This window comes from Calypte anna, chromosome 1 (genome assembly GCF_003957555.1).
Source record: "Calypte anna isolate BGI_N300 chromosome 1, bCalAnn1_v1.p, whole genome shotgun sequence".
NCBI classification, from domain to species: Eukaryota; Metazoa; Chordata; class Aves; order Apodiformes; family Trochilidae; genus Calypte; species Calypte anna.
The window spans coordinates 177,736,039-177,752,192 of NC_044244.1; the positions used below are offsets into that span (position 1 = coordinate 177,736,039).

General features: G+C 40.7%; 1 protein-coding gene across 1 annotated transcript in view; it reads left to right on the forward strand.

The window, feature by feature from the left end:
• Positions 1-10,124: 10,124 nt before the first annotated feature.
• The window catches only part of LNX2 (ligand of numb-protein X 2), a 50,568-nt gene continuing 44,538 nt past the window's right edge, over positions 10,125-16,154 (forward strand). The window contains exon 1 of the mRNA XM_030469047.1: positions 10,125-10,200. The gene's annotated coding sequence lies outside the window, so the exon portion shown is untranslated. The remainder of the gene's footprint in view (positions 10,201-16,154) is intronic.

The following is a 16,154-nucleotide window of genomic DNA, read 5'->3' on the forward strand; positions in this document are numbered from 1 at the left end:
GCGCTCAGCCAAGTGCTGCCCGGAGTTTGCTCCCCGCCAGGCGGAGCGGGCGGGCGGGCGCAGCCGGCTGGGCTGAGGGGCGAGGCGGCGGCAGCTGAGGAGAGCGCGGCGCGGAGCCGACGGCGGTGAGTAACTTCCCTGCCCTGCCGCCGCGCCGGGCGGCTCAGCGTCCCTTCAGCTACCGGCGGCGGCGGGAGGGCTGCCGGGCAGGGTGGCGGCCGCACCCCCTTCTCCTTTCGGCCCCGGCCGTGATAGGGGAGCCGGGGGGCTCCCCGCTGGGCCGGGCCTGCCGCGGATGCCGGCTTGGGCCGCGCTGCGGGGGCAACAGGTACGGGAGAGGGGCTGGAGTGAGGGGCTGAGGTGTGTGAGGTGCCCCTCGACTCGGAGCCCTCGGGCAACGTCGCGGCCCTGGCCCTGCACTCGCCCGGGAGGGGCGGGAGTTCCTTCCGGCCTCCCGGGAGCGCAGGTGCTGCTGCCGGGTGTGCTCTGCCCGCCGGCCGTGAGCCCCGCGGAGCCGGGTCCCTCAGCGCGTCCTGGCGAGGCTCAGCGGTTTGCTCAGGCGCTGGAGACCTGCTCCCAAGGCTCCTGGTTTTGAGGTCCCTAAATACACCTATGCCGCTCTCGTGTAGTGTTAGTGAAGAAGCTGCTCTGAAAAGGAGTCAAATTACTGCCTGCGGGGGAGGCAGAACAGCTGCGAGCAAAACCCTGCTACAGGAGCTGGTTTCAGGTTTTGTGTTTTACAGCTGCGCCAGAGGAACTCGGAGCTGTCTGTAAAATGTGTCTGAAGCCTATGGAGTTGGCAGCTGTTTCAAAATGTTAACACCAGTCCTAGGTGCTCTGAGCGACGCTCTCCTTTTCCCTCCTCCCCGTTTGTTAGCTCTTGTCGCTGAAAATGTGGTTTACAAATGTCAAGCCTTTTACAAAGCATACTTCAAAATTATCATTACGTTTGGTGGAATATTAGTACTCGGTCAACTATTTGAGGAACCAGTTGCTGGGACTGTTATAGTGACAAATCTGACAGTCCCTTGTGACTTTTCTTTCCATGTTCCTAGTGCATAGCACTGATTGTTTACTTCTGTAGAAATCCATGCTTAAGTACTTCTGAGCTTCATTTAATTCCTTTTTTAATTACATGATACTGTGGGTTTGTTTCTCTGTGTGCAAAGTAAAAAAATTCTGTTAGGGTTTAGCTTTGGGGTATGTTTCATAGTTTCTGGAAATAAATTTCAAACAAATGCATTTGAAGTTATGTTCAAAAGAGAAGCTGTTTTGAGCTAGGCTTTCATTAATAAATACTTTGAGTTGGGTTTTTTGGGGGCTTTTTTGTTTTTTTATCATTCCTCTACCCAGTTCCTTTTGGCTTCAAGATGCTTTTTTCTAAGCTGCAATCCAGTAGCAGATCAAGGAGGCTTAGGAAGAAACATCAGCTGGTTTCTGTTAGTGTCTCTACCACTTGAAAAAACATGCTAGTACCATATGCTGCCCTGACTTTATTAAAGCAAATTTCCTCAAAATTGAAACAAGGTATGTCGGCATACTTGCTAGAACTTTAAGACTTAAGAGGGTCCTTTATCGTTTTTTTGTTTTTTTTTTTAAACAATCTGCTCATGGAGCAAGGAATCCTCTTTCCTGAACACAGTGTTGTATGAAATTATTAGCTACACGTTCAGCAGGCTTCAAAGAACACCATTGTACCAAATTACACTATTTTTTTAATAGAAATATAACGTTATGTTTTAAAGTGCTATTAGTATTACAATTCTAAAATACCTGGATATTGCAAGAAAACTATTAAGGCATAATTTCACCATCACAGTTTTCAATACTAAATTTTCAGTTCTACTGACCCTTAACTCTGCCAGTGATTTCACCAAGAGACAGCCTGGGCCTTGGACTTAGGTCTGTGTTCACAAACATCATGATTTCCTAAAATATGACTTGAATATTCAATTTAAATAACATAAAAAGGAAATAAGCTACAATTTAGGGATGGAATTTTACAAGAGGAATGTAACCTGGTTGTTGTGTGGAAAAATACTATGCTCTTGAAGCACTTAGGTTTTAGTAAGCTTTTTTTTAGAACAAACTTATCGTGTAGTTACAGAAATACTGGCTTTTACCTTGCAAGCTTTGGCATTTTTTGGATTCTGCTCTCATGGAAGTAGTGATGACATCAGTGAAATTGTGTTTTTTCATAAGGCTTTCTTGCACTGAAAAGCTTGTTACTCTCTATCTTGCTGTCTCCTTATGGGCCTATATAACTAAAAATCAGCAAAAGTTTGTTAGCTTTTAGTTAAAACTGTCTGCTTGAAACTACTTAAAAATACCCTGGTCTTTTTTTGTCCCATTGTTTTGTATTCTTAAAAAACATTTTTATACAATTGCAAGCAACTGTGAAGAAGTGATACCAACAATATGCAAGTGAAATGTGTAAGGATATGATGAGTATTAAGCACTGGATTAGTATAAAGTAATGTCATAAATTAGCAAGATGCATCTTACTTAAAGAGCTGTTAGAAGCTGTTAGATACTAAGAGCTAACTAATAAGAAAATTGCATTCGTTCAGTGTTAAAATCCTCCCTGGTGTAAAAGGTACCAGAAGAAACTGGCTGCCTCTTTGATACAGGAGTGGCTTTTTCCTCATGTTTGAAAATTCTTTGCTGATTAGGTTTGCAGAAGCAATTTTAATGTGATGATGTTAAATTGCATGCTGCTTAGTTGCTTTATTAGGTCAGTCAAGTTTGGTTTTAGAAATAGTAGTGCCTTTCAGAGTTGAAAATTCTTTTAAATATCAGTATTAAATTATGTAATTGTTGAGTCATGATGTCTACAGAGCAATAAAAAATAATAATGTTGCAGTGTGAGCATTTGTGTTTTTTTTTTTTATGGTCCCAATTCTGTAGATGCTTGAGTTTACATATGTTTAATTTTAAACACAACAGTATTTCTTTTGGAATTAGTCGGTCAGTTCTTAGGCTTATCCTTAAGCCTGCATGTAAATGTTTTCAGGGTCAGGATTTATGATTGCAAGTTCATGGGATAAACCTGTCATGTTTTCATACTGAGTGTTCTGTATTCTGCATGAGATAATGTGGGTAGCTGACTTCTGCTTCAGAATTCAGGGCTGGTTTATCTTCTGACATGTGAAGAGATGCTCTCAGCCCTCCTACTGTGTTACAATGCTGTACCTGAGCTGACTTCATCCTTGAAATGTGCTTTGCAATGCTACAGTAGGCATCTCTTTCCCTTTCTAAAGTATTTTTAGTGAAATGAATGTGCATAGACGTCAATCCTTCACAGTGTTGTAGACGCTTATTTCAGTTGCTGTTAGTTTTACAAGTAATTTGGGAGCTGGAAGGGGAGGGAAGTCTTTTGCTGAGTCTGTACACTGGATGGTAAAGAAAAAAGCATGCAGTTGCTTGATATAAAATCAGGTAACTTGTGAACTTGCAAGACTAAGCTGTTTTGCATTTGTGTGATTTTCCCACCCAATTAGTGGGAAATAGTTTTACTTTAAAAATGGAACCTTGGGACAACATAGCTCAATATTTGCAGCCTTATTTTTGTGGTTAGTAAGCAAGCAGTGATGTTGCTCTGGGGTTGTGGTATTTTGTTAAGAATGTATAGAATTTTCTTGCTGTCATCACAGCAAGCAGACCAAATTGGAAAGTAATTGTGAGTTTATAAACATGTCAGCTTAATGTTATATAGAAGTTAATTTTTGCCCAGGAAGTGCCTGGGTTTACTTTGGGATGGCGTGATAAATGTTGCGTTTTGCCTGGCTGTTTTTCCTTCATTCCAGAGAGAAGAATGTGGTTTTGTATTTCGTTGCAGAAATTTGTCACGCTTTAACCACTGTTTGATGAGGTGTACAGAATTTTTATGAAGAACCTTTGTCTGTAGAGCAAAATGCAATTTGATCAAGGAGTATACCCAATATATGACCTGGTCTGTTTTTAAATTGTTGTAAATGGTAGTAATAAGTAGTTATAGGTAATGAAGAAGGGGGAGCTATGACTTATTTGTCTTTTTTCTGGTAGTAGAGCGTGACTAAGTGGTGTACATTAAAGGAGAACTCCCATGGGTCTGGGCAGAGGGAAGAACCCAGTAGCTGCAGAAAGGCAGAGCAAGGCTTTTGGATCAGGTTGCCTGGAGTGGTGTCATGCTGTCAGGTATTATTCAGCACAGAGGGGAAAAAACAAGTGACAAGCTGCCTCCTTCTGCATTGGGACACTCTTTGCAGTAGCAGTGATTTTGCAGAGCACTCTAGGCTGAGCTCCCCACCCCAACCCTCAAGATAGCTCTGCCACTGCGTGAGGTTCCCATGACCTCCAAAGGGGTTGCACAAGCCCAGTGAAAGCTGTCAGGATGACAGCGTTGTGCAGTCCTGGGAACTGGCTGCTTAGAGAACATTTGGGAATTTGCAGTTTATTATTGGGCTCAAGTCCATGTTCAAATACATTGACATTTCTATTGACACTTGCAGTTGTACTTACCAGGTAGATACTGTTTCTTTTCTTTGCATGTGATTTTTGTTTGAATCCAAGCTCTCCTCCACTGACAACCCTTTCTTAATCCCCTGAATTTGAGCCCCGAAATGCCAAACAGTACTAGTGATGAAAGATTTTTAGCTCTTACTTTCCTGTGGCTTTCTTTGGCCTTCAGATTGGTGCTAATCCTCATTTCTGAGTTTATACACAGGAAAAAGAAAGCAGAGGCTTTTTGGCACAACAGAAGCAAATGGAAATTCAAGCAAAGCTAACGGAGGTAAAATGTCACTGGCTTGTGTACTGAAACCAGTTCATGGAAAGCACTTTCCAGATAAGCTGTCATGTTCTGCCACAGGAATGTGGTGTTTGCTTTGAAAAGCCCAACCTGTGGGGTTTTTTTCTGACACAAAGTAACATTTCAGAATCTGGGAATGTTATGATTTTTCTGGCTATCAAGTTTTGGCTGGCTTTCCTGAATAGTCTCTTTTAAATTTTTTTTTTTTTTAAAAAAAGAAGGGTTGGCTGGTATCAGTGAGCCGCCTTTGTTGTTGTATTTTACTTTGTCATAACATGAATGTGCTTTTGTCTGTGTACCTTTTATTAATCCTCAGATGAAATGAGCTGTATCAGCAATGCACTCTTATGGCAGTAGCACAGAGCCTATAGTTGGGTTTTCTTTGGGTATAGTGATGTCATCCAAATCATTCCCCTAATTGACATCACGACCTGCTATACCAGCAAAATCACAGCAACAGAGAGAAAGAACCCACAACCCCCATAAGACTCTTAAGCTGACCACAATTTGATTTAAGTGTAGTTGGTTATTCCACTGTCTGTGGTAACAGTCTGTGCAGAACAGAACAGTCAAAGTCCACCTTGTGGCTGGGTAGCCTAGCACTAGAGCAAGTCACGCTTCAAGGAGAGCACTGAAGATGTTAAGTGTCTGTTTGTGCCTCGTGGATTGTGCACGGAACATCTGCAGTAGATTAAATACTGAAATGTGGGCCATATTGAGTTTCTTCTTCACATTTAGAGGTTAAAAGTTATTAAAAAGATAAAAAATCAGTAACAGAGATTGCCACTTCATGCAGAGGAAGATGCCTTATTGTTACATGCTTTTATTGTTCATGGTTTTATTTACTAATTGCTCATCCTTCCTTGTGTTCTCGAGTCTTTTTATTAAATCTATTCCCCTGCCCTGTATCAATGTTTTCACCTATTTATTTTTTTAATCAAGTGTTTAAAATCCATTTGTAAGCAGACTGAAAAAACTAAGTGAAAGTTGATCAATACATCACAAGACCACAGATTCTAATGTGTTGTATAAACTTTCCAGTCACCTTCAAAGAGTTTGCTATCAGCCCCATTCTGATCAATGTCTTGTACAGTAAGTACACACCAGAGCCATCATCCAAACCTCCCCACTGTCCAGTGCTGCCTGGCTGTTAATTGAAGTAATTTCTTTTTTTAAACTTCAAAACCCCTCTTTTTCAGTCTAGCTTTTTCCAGAGCAGGTAGGTAAGGATTTGCTTCTTTTTTCCTGCCTTTATGTCTCATTTGCTCTTGAAGGGTGTCCTCAACCCTTTATATTTCCTGACAGAAGCTAATGAGGACTCACCCAGTGAATTAGTAAAATAGTTCTGTGTCTATGCTAGAACTTACATTTATGTTAATTAAAAATGAGTACAAGTCAATTCCTGGACTGTTTTTACAAGTAGTCCATTACTAAGCTGTCATTGCTGCTTTTAATGAAGAATGAAGCTCTATAAATCACAGGATTTCCTGCCTCTATTAATTGAATATAAGTTGCTATTTGTTCACTATTGAATGTTTTCAGAATTTGCTTCTTATCTAGTGTAATTCCTTTCAAATGCTAAAGGTAAAGCTTAAGTCATCCAGGTTACATTTTGCTAAAAATACAGATATATTTGCATACGTGCCAATCTCATGCATTTCATCTGAATGTCTTAGAAAGGTGTGTGAGTTAGATCTTTACTTACACATTACAAAGCTTCGTAAGTATTCAGTGACAGCCACCAAATGTGTTTCTTTTTCAAATCACCAGGGAAAAAGGCATCTTTCTACTTCATCTGGCAAAATAACCACTGTTCATTCCTGTTATCTGGGGGATGGCTCAGCATGTCTGTTCTATGCTGATATTTTTGTATTCTACAGCTTCCTATCCCTGTGTGTCTATAGTTGGAAGTGACAGAAGCCAAATTTAACTTTACCACATGTACAGCAGCAAATATACTTGTTGTGATGTATTTATACAATGTGGGCATGGTCCTGAATAAATAATTCTTGCTGTTCTAGATGAGGGAAGGTTTTTTTCCTACTTTGAAATCCATTTTGACTGATAGCTGCTGACTTATCTATTGACTGTGGCTCTCCTGCTCCCTGCAGGGAAAATAACTTCCCAGAGAAGCAAAAGTGAAGGTGATTCAGTGGTGGTAAAAAGGAGAATCAGCAGCATAGCTTGTCTGTGCACTTGACCTGAGCTGTCTTGCTATGTAAGCAGAAAGAGAATCTGTGGGAAAATTAACACTAAAGCGAACAGTAATGCAGAATTTTGGGTTATTGGACTGTGAAATGAAACTGTTACAGTTCCTTTTTTCTGCAGTAAAGGCTGTATGCCATCAGCTAGAGGAGTGCTACAGAAGCATAATGCTTTCCTAAGTCATATTTTGAAAACTTTGAAAAGCTGTGAAGCCAGGAAATGTTCATAACCAGGTGTCATCATGCCTTTATGAAGCTGAAAGTATTTGATGAAGAGCTTTTAGGTACCACTAGACATACTACCTCCTACAAGTGATCAAAACCATATGGATTTCACAACAGATATAGTTTGTTTTAAGTAAGTCTCAGGTTCAGTGAAGGCATCTTAATTCCACATAGTAATGTCAACAATTTTTGCTGGTTTTTTGCCTCGGAGGATCAAAGACTAAAGATTTCTGGTTTAATTATGATACTGACGTTGAGGATAAAGATGATGTTTTGTTCTGAAGTGTTGATATGGGTGAGGTCATATACCTGAAAACTTGCTCAGCAGGTTAAGTTGAAATGCTGAAGAGAAGGGGCTGTCACTACAATACACCCACAAGTATTTAAAGCTGTTGCTGTCCAATATATGTGATTTTTCAGATGGGGTATCAAGTGCTGAGCCCTACTTAGCCATGCCTGTGGCTTGACTATACAGTAGAATTTGCAATGGTGGCTCCATGGGGTTCTTTGGGGCATTAGAATCCTGCCTGGTTCTGCTCCTGAGGAAGTAGCTGAATTCACCACATTTGTGATGCAGTGGTTATAGCAAAGCACACAGAGCAGATACCTTATGGGATTCCTTTGCTTCAGCCCCATTGCTGCTGGTAGAAATCTGCTTAGCATTCTACTTGACATTCAACTTTACTTACCTATGTATATAAAATTAATTTATGTATATAAATAAATAAAACACTATAAAAGAAAAAAATTAAAATCCTGTAATTATTATTTTCTTTCAAGAATTTTGTTGCCTTCCTCTCCCTTTCTCCCTCTCTCCCTCCCCCTCCTTCCAAATTTAGCACTCACATTAAGCATTTTTCATGGAAGAATGAAGTACATGAATGGAAGAAATGCAGTCGGTAAAGACATTGTAGAAATCTGATCCAATATGTTGTTACCAACTTAATTATTGTTCAATTCTGTAGTTTTTGCTTTTACTTCTTAGTTAGGGAGTAACTTCATTCTTCTGGAGCTGTCAGCAGTTACACCATTGAGGAACTTGAGTAATGCATTGTGTCAATAGAAGATTTGTATAACTGTTACTGATTATCAACACTGATTATAGAAAATGCCACAAGCAATTTATGGGTTTTGTTGGAGGGATTATCACATAAATCATCAGAGCAAAAGTCTGCAAAACAGTAAATGAGTGATGGAAAAAACAGTAAAATTGGTAAGAGGATTTCCTGCTGATGTGTGGGTACATATAAAAAAGAGACATCAAGTTGCTTTTGCTGTCATGGTACAATGTATTTTCCTGTAGTCCAGAGGTCAAGTTCTATCCTTATTTAATAGTAAACATACACATTTTTCTGACTTGAATTAGCTTGCTTCTCCAATTCAAAATAAAATTGAAAGAATCAATAAGAAAGGAATAAAAAAATCACTTAATCAGATATTAAAACAGCATTTAAATGTATTCCAAGTATTTATTTATAAAATTGCATTTAAATAGATCAATAAAACTCTTATTAGGGAACAAAAAGGCTCTTTCTTAACATGAGTTGAAGTAGATTAGGATTCAATAAAGTATATTACCGTTTTCTGTTTGAGGGCAAAATATATTTTCCCCCAAGGTTTTGCTTTTGAAGCTACCATCTTCCTTTCCAGATGTTCTCAAATGTGTTCTGCATTGTTTTAAAACAACACTAATCTTTAATACGATTATCTGTAAACTTCCTTTGTTTACTGAGGGATTTTTTCAGATTATCAAATCATTTTACATACAAATACTCCTTTTCTGGATGCACACTGTAAATCTCCACTACATGCCTGAGGCAGTGCCCCAAATGGATACGACTGCTTTCAGTTACTGATGATTGTTCTGTGCACATGGGGAAGGGAAATCAAGTCTCTGGTCTCAATCCAATCTCAGTCCATGGTTTGTTTCAAACATCAGGTCGTGAGAGCAGGTGAAGGGAGGCACTGGAGCATGTGCACTGATTGGCAGCTTAGGCATAGACAAGTTACTTAAGAGTATATGGGACTGAGAAGAGAAAATTGTTGGGGCTGAAGTTCATAGAATCATAGATTCGGCTGGGTTGGAAGGGACCTCAGAGATCATCAAGTCCAACCCTTGATCCACTACTGCTGTGGTTACCAGACCATGGCACTGAGTGCCACATCCAGTCTCTTTTTAAATATCTCCAGGGATGGAGAATCCACTACTTCCCTGGGCAGCCCATTCCAGTGTTTGGTCACCCTCTCCATAAAGAAATTCTTTCTAATGTCCAACATAAACCTCCCCTGGCACAACTTGAGACCCTGCCCTCTTGTCTTGCTGAGAGTTGCCTGGGAAAAGAGACCAACCCCCACCTGGCTACACCCTCCTTTCAGGGAGTTGTAGAGAGCGATAAGGTCTCCCCTGAGCCTCCTCTTCTTCAGGCTGAACAGCCCCAGCTCCCTCAGCCTCTCCTCATAGGATCTGTGCTCGAGTCCCTTCACCAGCCTGGTTGCCCTCCTTTGGACCCGCTCCAGCACCTCAATATCCTTCCTAAACTGAGGGGCAGTTGTCACGTGCTTTTAAAGAACTTGGTCAATGTGTTTTCTTGGTACCTGAACACAAATAAAAGGATCTATTTTCTCTTGTCACAATGGTGATACTTCAGTATGCTGAGGCATGGGATAGCTCTTAACAGGAGGGAGGAGCCACTCCATCCTAGATCTCCATCCCACTTTAGTGTGGCCTGATCTGATTTGCTCTGACTCCATGAGACTTTGCAAGCTAAAATTGTACTCTGTATTTCATGCACCAATAACTTCCTTTCAGTGGGATTTTTAAAGTGTGAAATGAAGCAACTTAAAATTGGATATGTGCTTGTACTCACTTTTCTGTCCATCTATTGCACAGGACTGGGCTGCTGGGGAAGAAAGCTTCTGAACAACCAGCAGCTGGGTTACAACACAGGTTCAGAAGGGGTGGGGAAAACTGAAATGCATCGGGTAAGCTAAAAAGTGGCATTTCTTAATTTTGTAAATTAGCTTGCCTGAATCATCATGTTTTAACAGTGCTACATGTTATGTTTGACCTTGTCTTTAACTGACTGTAGCAGTTGCAGCAATTGCATCATTAGTGAAATCCTTACTGATTATGAGGTTTAGAAGGAGCTGACAATACTGCCTGAGCTACAAAACAGCCTATAGACAGGAGTAAACTTTATTAACCTATGGAGGAATAGTAGTCTGCTAGGGTTTTTTTCTGGAGGACAAAATGGTCATTGAGGGGTTGGGTCCAGCCAAGTTCCCCCCACTGCAAGTTTTTTCCAATTCTGACAGCCTCTTGGGGTCCAGCTGCCCAGGTGTCCCTGCAAAAGCTTTTCCTCTTGGGTATTGTTTTAGCAAGCTGTCTTTAGGCTTCCTGAAGAACAGGCAAAAGAAGTGAAATACACATTTTTTCAAAGCCCGATGTGGAGTTTCTTGGGAATAGAGCAAGCTGTACAGACACCACAAGGATTTTTCATGTTTGAAGTTGTCAGAATCTTGTTGAGAGAAAGGTCAGATGTGTCCCCATCAGGACTGCCCCTCCATCCTCAAGGTGCAGGAGTTCAAATGCCAAATGTAGTTGGGGGAAGTAAGAAGTAAGCAAAAGAGGATGTGTCTTCAAAGGACAAATCAGTGCTGTGAGAACATCCCTTGCTGGCAAAAGCCTGAGTAAGCAGGTGGGGCTGGCAGTGTGCCCTGAAGGTTAATGTAGTCGGTCACCAAGGTGGAGGGGGAGGCAAAGCCCTCCCTTCTGATGGGGTTCTCAAGAAAGATGCTCTGAGAAGGCTTCTGGCTGCTGCCTCTCATTTCACCTTGGGTGCTCTGAGAAAGAAATTGTAGCTAGGACTGAGACAATGCAAGGCTAAAAAAAATGTTAAAAATAAATCAATATATAAAGTATAAAAATGTTGACATTTAGATCTTTGTTGGTTTCTTTGGTGGACTCCAAGGAGCAGGAGGGCTGGTGTTTCATTTCTTCTGCAGCTCAGCTGCCCTGGCAGGCTCAGGGGCTGCCACTCACCCTCCCAGCCATCTGAGCTGCCTGCTGCACTGGCTGAGGTTCTGTGATGCCTCTGAGGCTGTTCCTGGGTGTCAAGCCTGTAGTGCAGAAATGCTGCCAAATTTTTGTAGCACTAATGCGGGAGAGGTCTCTGGCTGAGCTCAGAGACAGTGATATTGTTAATTTTCCAGGCTGTTGCTGTCTAACTCTCAGCTGTCTGTAGACATCTTCACCGTTTTATGTTCCTTCTCTAATGGCATGAGCCAGGATGTCAGAATATCCGAAACCAAATGTACCAGAAAATATAATAAATTAGAGTCTGGCTAGCAGTCTAACTGAAGAATAAACTGAATTTTAAACAACACAAGATTGTGTTATCAACTGATTGCTATGCACAAAATGCACCAGAGGAGTGCGACTTCATGTAGATTTACTATTGATGGCAGCATTTCCTAGATTGCTACTGGTAATGAAATGAAAATGGTTGAAACTTTTGAGTTAGTACCACAGCATAATATTTCAGTGAAGGAGGAGTATCATTCCAGTTACACTGCAAAGTAATTCTGGAAGAAAAATTTTCTTGGTGCTTTGGTTATTTGTTTAAGAGATTTACATACATTTAGAAGTTCTGGAGTTTGAAAAGCCACAAAGTGAATGCAGGCTTTGGTGTGGAAAGAACTTAGTTTTGTCCTCAACTCCTCATGTAAAGCTTCTACAAGAAATTACGTAGGAGATGGTAGCAGTAGAGTGGATTCTGCTCAAGTCAGAAAATTAAGTTTTAAGGACATTTGGTGTCCTGAAGGAATTCTACAGTTGTTTGCCAGGTGGGTTTTATGGGAGGTAGTCTGCAGATGTTGTTTGAATAATTTTTCTTGTATTTTTTATTTCATTAAAAACAGGTAGTGCACATGCATAGGACATTCTAAAAATAACCCTCTAGCTGTGAGGCTAGTGGAGGTGTAGGGAGATGGCATAAGAAGTTCTGGTTTTGTGAGATAGAAGTTACCTTGCCTGAGCCCTGCAAGCTGAGAATCTGTGCTCTCCTGGTCTGCTGCAATGTGAAATGAGATAGTGCTGGTGAAAGCCACCCGGAAGGTTGCTCTTAAAAGCAGAAGCTATGGGAAAGCCTGTGAAATGCAAATAGTCAGTAGCAGGTATTTGCTAGAAGATAACAAATGCTGTTTGAGCTGCTGGGTTGAAGAATCTGAGTAGTCTGTATGAAAGCAGGTCCTGTGCTGAGGCGTTGGTGTTGAGGTGGTTATGCTGCTGATGTGCAGAAAAACCTGAAAACCACTTGTTACTTATTTTCTATTCATCCTAATTTTGAGGATACGAAGGAAATTTTGTAAGGAATGGATTCTTGATGGCAGGAGCTCAAACTCCAAGACAAGACTGCCCCTTCCAAAGTTACATCCTGTGGCAAAATACCAGCAAATAGAAGAGCTGTTTGGTGGCAGAAGGCAGGAAGGTGAAAAAGTAATATTACTGCACAGAAAGAGTGTGATTTTGTAGTGATGAGCAGTACAGTTTAAGTGAATACTTTTGAGTTTAAAGATTTAAGTTGTATTTAAAGATGAAATGGTACTACAGATTCACAGAATGTTAGGGGTAGGAATGGACCTCAAAAGGGTACAGTAGGAGCCAGCCTCATAAAAAAGCTGCAGTCCACCTCATCTCTGGCTCTTCAGACTTCTGTAGCAGAAAGTGAAGAAGAATGACATTATAAAGCAAAAATAAGCAAAAATAAATGCTGCGTATTTTTCCCTATTGGTAGACAGATTAACTCGTTTAAACAGAAAAACTTAAACTGTACAGTAATTCCTACAGGCAGGGTTTGAGGAAGGTTGTCTTCAAGATCTGGTATTTCTGCTCTCTTTAATGGCAAATTTTGGTATTTTGTGAAAAATCAGAGCTCTTCTGTGCTTCAGAGGTTTCCCTGTTCCTTTTCCCTTATCTCTCATCCCAGGTAAGTTTTAGTAACACAAACACCATTTATCTTTGAGAGCTTTCTTCAGCAGGATACGACACTTGTAACATAGTGGTATGATTAAGCCTTTCTCTAGCTGTGGTCAGTCTCTTTTATAATGCTTATTACTCTGCTAATGTAGCAGAGGGAAATCTGTGTAGCATGAACATGTGCTTACTGCAAATAAAGCTACTTGAGAAACCTCAAGTGCAGTTGTCAGGGAGTAATATGATGGGTAAGTGGAGTTCTTTCAAGGAGTTTTGGAGCATTGTTTTCATTCAAAATATGTTAGTGGCATGGAAGAAAGCAAGCATTTCTGATTAAGTTTAATGCAATAATAAATACTATAAACAAGTCATCAGTATTGGGTATTGATTTTGAAGCTGCAGGCAGCTGAACGGTATCTTTCAATTTAAGCAAAACATTTTCTGTAATATGTAGAAGCAGAGAATCTGAACCATTTTCACAGGGTGAATGCATCCTGGAAACATGCAGTGGTCATCATCATTAACCATGGAAAACCAGCTCTGTGTTCTGGCCTGTGGTAAAATGCATAGGAGTCCTTTGAGGAAGAATATGTAAAGGAGTATTAACAAAGAACCCAAAGGGATTGTTACTGGAGCAGGGGGTACAGGCAGTACCTGGTTGCTGATGTGAATGCTCTTAAAGAGTTAACACATGAAAGCTTAGGGGGAAAAAAAAAAGTTACAGAATTATTATGGGCTGCTTTATGGTATTTATTGAAGAGCCCTTCCTTCCTCATCTCATTGGTAAATAAACCATATTGCATAGAAGTAATGAGAGGTTTCATAATTTTAAAGGGATGTTTATGTTATCTGGAGGCATTGCTAACAGACATCTAATACAGCTAGGTAAGCCTGCTAATGGTTTGCTCCAGACTGAGTAAATATCATAAAAACTTAAGGATGGGAAACCCTTAGGCACTGTAAACATGAGTAGCTAATAGCAGTAAATAAATATTTCACCATTGGATGCAAAATTGCAGAAATGTATATTTAATGTGTACACACAAAATAATTGCTTCAGCTAGATACCTCGTGCAGTGATGCTGTTGGGATCCATGCTTCGTGGAACGATTTCTATTAAGGAATGCCTTTCCAGTAGTAGATGGGCAGGTAAACATTGCTATTTGAAGTCATTAAAGTCATCCTAGGGCTGCTGATGGGGACAGGTGGGAATCAAGATCCTGAGCCTGAGGCAGCAGCATCCGTCCTTGCGTGCCACTGCTGCTGTGGTGTTGGAGCACTGAGGTTGTTGAGTCCTGTAAGCAAAGTCTTTCAGTCTGGCAGTCAGCTTTCTAGTGGAGACTGCTATGCTTGAAGAAACCCTTCAGTCAGTTATTTTGAATTATGTATGCCCCAAAGCAGGTATAAATGAATGCTCCTAGTGTGTCCATTAGATAGGGAGATGGACAGCTCATAAATTCAGATGTTGCTGTGTTTCATGTTCAGTCAAATGGACTTTGATGTAGACTCTTACAGACTATGCTGTAATGTAGCAGCATAAAGGCGTTTGTAGTTTTATGAATGGCAGAAAGAATACTAATTTGGCTCAATGTTAGCTCTAAAAAGTCCAGTGGAAAAAAGGGGAAAGAAGAGCCTTTCACTTATTTTGTTACATTGTTTCCCTACCTTGGTAAAAGCTGCTTCTCTTCAACTTTAGTAAAGGATGTAGTAGCTGAAATGAAGCTTTTCCCTTGTGCATGGAAAGGATGAGAAACTGCAAAATGAGTTTACGAGATCTTCAATAGAAATATTTCACGGGGCTTACAGAGGATCCTTTTGCATGAAAGTGAGAGAACTACAGATATCAACTAAGTCCCTACATAAGGCAATACTTTGTTTGAAGTGGCATATCAATAAAATAGTGGGGTTTTTCTTCCCAACTCTTCTGTGGTTTTGAAGGGGCATGAAACCCATTGAAGAGTTACTAAAGGTTAAAACCTTTATGGTTGTCAGTGACTTTGTGGTTCTTAGGTAAAGGCATTAAATAAGTGGATTATACAGTGACTGTATCATGAACAGTACATTGTTCTGTCACACCTTACAAAGTTTAAAATGTCTTGAGTTCAAAGCATGTTTCCTCAGTTCTGCTAAGTAAACCGGACATTTTCAATTATAAGGTGCCATTACCTTTGTGTGTTCTTGTCATTTATGAAATCAGTGGGTGGTTAATTAAATGGCTCCTTTGGACTCTTCTGAAAGCTGTGTATTAATTATATTTTGCTGGTGGTGTACACATTTCTCAACTTTTTAACAAGGGTAAAAATTGCTTACCTCTTCCTTTGGAAATATGTATTTTTTTTTCTTGATGCCTGGTTTTGTGCTGGGTTTTTCTTTCGAATAAGATCTCGTTATTCAGCTGCTCATTGCAATCATGTGGCATGCTTAGTTGAAATAAAATCTTAACATCTTAATTTTACTTCTGCAAAGCACTGCTAAAACTGTAGAGTCCATGCTTAAAGCCCTATGTTGCTGGGGGAATAGGTTCATCACTGAGGAGGAGAATGGGTTTACTTCAACCATCAGGTCTTTTGAGACACAGCTCCTGAAGACAATTTTGGGGCTCAAACACAGAATTTTGGTTCAGCCTGTTGGCTGAGCAGGCAGATCCTCTCTGTCCTCCTCCAGCTTAATTGGGAGTGAGAGCAGTGCTGGTGTTTGGTGATTTGATTTGAAGGGAGCCCTGGAGCAGCAGGGCTGGGCTGGTCAGCAGCTTTAATGCTGTAGGGTGAGGGCTCTGATTTTAGCCCCATGCTTCACTGCACAGAGTTCCACTGCCCCTGTTTTGCAGTACAGAGAAACTCCTTGTGCTTAAAAACTTGGTAGCTTAGCAAATGCCATTTCCAGATTTTCTTTTTATTGAAATAACGATGTTTGCATGCTAAAGTAAGCCCGTGAAGGTGCAGTGTAGGTGTGTGGACAGAGG